General features: G+C 34.1%; 1 pseudogene; it reads right to left on the bottom strand.

The window, feature by feature from the left end:
- Window positions 2,960–4,101, bottom strand: LOC107639925 (annotated as a pseudogene).

Here is a 4,220-nt window from a genome sequence, read left to right as displayed (position 1 = left end):
AAGTTGGTAATTTGTCATCTAGTTATTGGAGAATATTGGAAGAATTGAATATATTATTGTCAAATCTAATAGATTAGGAATCACTCAAAGAAAAGAGAGGAAAAAATAAAACAAAAAATCTAATAGATTATAAACTCTAAATTTTCCCAATTTTTAATTTTTAAAACTCATTCATGCTAATCTTTCTACTTTGTAACAAGAATATATGTGCTGTTTAATTTCCAAATTTAGGCTGACGTTTACTAATAAGATTCTTATTTTCCTATAATTAGTTAACTGATATTTTTTTTTATGATGAATCATATGTTTGAATTTTCACATAAAAAAAGGAAGTAAACTATAATTTATTTAAATAAAAATTGTGTATTTTTTTTTTTTCCAATTACACAGTTCTAGTGTTGAGAAAAAGTATAAGTTGAGGCAGCAACAATGGCTAAAAATGGTAGAAGAATACTTAGATTGTGCCACTATAAGAAGCTTAATTTTTACCGATGGTATTATAACGATCAAACCGTCGATAAATATATGTGGGAATAAAAATTGCTAATAATTTTTGACAAATATTACTGACAGTATAAAACTATCGGTAAAATTAATTAATAGGAAAAAGCTCAATATACAAGCGATTAGGGCTTGTAATTATTACAAGTTCATTAACGCCTAATCCACTAAAACGCGTTGCAACTCCTACGTCACTTACACGCGCTATACAAAGATCCCGTATTTGTATAACTACCAAATTTAAAAGATTTGTTTCCTTCTTTGTTTTCCTTCTTTCCAAATTTCATCGTTCTTCTTCTCGCGCGTCTTCCCCTGGTTTTTCGATCGTTCTTTTCTTCTCGAGGAAGACGAAGAGGAACCGTTTGAGTGGGGCGCGTGTAGTTACGCTCCATTCAAAATGAGTTAATGCGCGTGTTAATGAAGTTTGGGCTGATAACTTGTAAAACTTGTACAGCCTTTTTACTTGTATGTGTAGCAGGCCCCTAATTAATAATAGCAATGCCTGAACCGTAGGTAAATAAGCATTGATAATATTAATTTAAAAAAAAAATAAATTATAATTTTACCGAAGGTGTAATCCCAACACGTTGACAATAATTCACGTGAGAACATGACGTCAACGTTTGCAAGCCGTCGATAACGTTTTTTCTAATAAAATAAAATAAATCTCCTCCATTTTAGTGATATCCTAACCGTCGCTAAATCTCAGTCCAAATGTGTCTATATTAGTGATACATAAGTTTCTAGGCCTTATAAATTGTTTCCTCTCATTGACTCTAAAGTCTAAACTAATTCCCAGTTTAATTTGGTCATTCATATCTTTTATATTATTGCTTTTGTTGGAGAAATAGTAATAGTTAGGAAAAGTATAAGGTACCAACATATTATCTGACAATTTATTACCAATAATAATTAATTATTATATTTTAAACACATATATAAAGAGATACATACAGAAAATATATCTATAAAGACACTTTTATTAAATACAGCCATAAAAAAAGACATTTTTATTAGACACATCCACGAAGGCACTTCCATTGAACATAGTTATAAATAAGAGTTGTCAGAAGTTGGCAGAAATGCTGTTGGTAACGTAGCGGACCGTAATGATTATGAAAGTAAATAATCAAATATGTAGGTGTTTCTTCAAATAAATTCATGCTATGTTATTTTACACCAAACATTCTATTCTATTTGACCAAACAAACTAGTAGGAATGTAAAACATAAATAAAGTAAAAATGTTATGGATCAATTATATTCTTATAGTTTAATTGAATTGGTACAACGTGATATCTTTTTGTATTCTATTGCTGGGAAAATTAGTGTCCCACTCCCACTGGATTTATCTGATTCTGAACATTGAAGAGACTCAGCTCCATGCATTCGTGCAAAATAAAAAAGAAAGCAAATAAAGTTGAAAGAAATCAAAAGCTAATTAAAGCACTACTTCTCCTTTCTTTTCTTTTAATTTCTTTTTCTTTTTTTAATTTTTTCTCCTAAATTTTAACACCATCTCCTTTTGTTTCTTTTCATCAAACCCTTCTTTTTTACACCCACATGCTCACACACACACCCAACAATCAGTACTTTCAAATCCAAAGCCATTTTTTTTTCTTTTTCTTCCTTTTATGCATCAGTTATTAATATCTCCATCATGATTTCTTCTGGGGCAGTGCCCTTTATTCTTTCCTAAATGAAAATTAGCCATGTCTTTGATTTTTCTGGTTAATTCCAACTTTTCTAAAAAATATTTTAATTTTTATTAAAAATATATTTTAATTACCACTTCTATTCAGGTCATATTAATGCTATGCCAATTCATCAGCATAATATGACTCAACTAAAATAAAAAATGTTATTTATATATTAAAATTAATCACTAATATATTTAATGTGTACCCTATATTAATAGCTGAATTTATTCTACGGCTAATATAGTTGTGAATTGAAAATGTTGTTGGTTGGGTAAGTGATAACTGATAAATGATAAGAGTTTTTGTATTCAATCCCTAATAAAAGCATTTGCTAATAGAGACGGAAAATTTGAATTCTTTTTTATCATTGGTTGAATTATTATTTTCTTTACGGTGTCAGGTGAAGTCGACTTCACGTGAAGTTGATACCTGATAGGCGTTAGATGAAAATTTAGTCAAATCAGTCAAATCATCTAGCGGCTCTCAGATATCAACTTCATAGTTGTGAGTTGTTGGTTGGGTAAGTGATAACTGATAAATGATAAGAGTTTTTGTATTCAATCCCTAATAAAAGCATTTGCTAATAGAGACGGAAAATTTGAATTCTTTTTTATCATTGGTTGAATTATTATTTTCTTTATTTTCTTTGGTGAAGTCGACTTCACGTGAAGTTGATACCTGATAGGCGTTAGATGAAAATTTAGTCAAATCAGTCAAATCATCTAGCGGCTCTCAGATATCAACTTCACGTGAAGTCGACTACACCTGAGTTTCCACTTTATAAAAATGCACAGTATTATACGTACCTGTTGGAAGGTGCTGAGTGAAGCCAAAATGGAGCCTCCAATCCAGACACTATACTTCCTCTCTGGCGGTGCAACAACCTTAATCTTCATGCTACTGGGTGCCAATGCAGAAATCTCCTTGCTCATCCTATCAGCAATACCCGGAAACATTGTGGTTCCACCACTCAAAACAATGTTACCATAAAGATCCTTCCTGATATCAACATCACACTTCATGATGGAGTTGTAAGTCGTTTCGTGTATGCCTGCGGCTTCCATTCCGATCATGGAAGGCTGGAACAGCACTTCCGGGCACCGGAACCTTTCCGCCCCTATTGTGATCACCTGACCGTCCGGCAGCTCGTAGCTCTTCTCCACGGCCGAGCTCGTCTTGGAAGTTTCCAGCTCCTGCTCGTAATCCAGAGCAATGTAGGAGAGCTTCTCCTTCATGTCTCTCACAATTTCACGCTCAGCAGAGGTTGTGAAGGAGTATCCACGCTCCGTCAAGATTTTCATTAGATAATCTGTCAGATCACGACCTGCAAGGTCCAAACGCAGGATTGCGTGTGGCAGGGCATACCCTTCGTATATTGGAACTGTGTGACTCACACCATCTCCAGAGTCCAGAACAATACCTTCATTACATTACAGAGACGTTATTTAATTTCACATCCATCAAACAAACTCAACAATCATAAGAGTTAATTAAGAAAGTTGAATTACCAGTTGTGCGGCCACTAGCATAAAGGGAGAGCACAGCTTGGATGGCAACATACATGGCAGGAGCATTGAAGGTCTCAAACATGATTTGGGTCATTTTCTCACGATTGGCCTTGGGATTGAGAGGTGCTTCAGTGAGAAGAACAGGGTGCTCTTCAGGAGCCACACGAAGCTCGTTGTAGAAAGTGTGATGCCAAATCTTCTCCATGTCATCCCAGTTGCTAACAATGCCATGCTCAATTGGGTACTTGAGGGTCAAAATACCTCTCTTCGATTGAGCTTCATCACCCACATATGCATCCTTTTGTCCCATTCCAACCATCACTCCCGTGTGCCGCGGACGCCCCACAATGCTTGGGAACACTGCCCTTGGAGCATCATCTCCAGCAAATCCAGCCTACAAAATAATTAAATACATATAATCATGATTCCAGAACTCAACTGGTCATGTTATCTAGATTATTTTTTTTATTAATTTAATATTGATAATAATTAATTATAGTAAAAATGTATAA

Source organism: Arachis ipaensis, chromosome B05 (assembly GCF_000816755.2).
Source record: "Arachis ipaensis cultivar K30076 chromosome B05, Araip1.1, whole genome shotgun sequence".
Classification (NCBI taxonomy): Eukaryota; Viridiplantae; Streptophyta; class Magnoliopsida; order Fabales; family Fabaceae; genus Arachis; species Arachis ipaensis.
The sequence above is the reverse complement of the archived record's forward strand: the minus strand, read 5'-3'. Positions and strand labels throughout refer to the sequence as shown.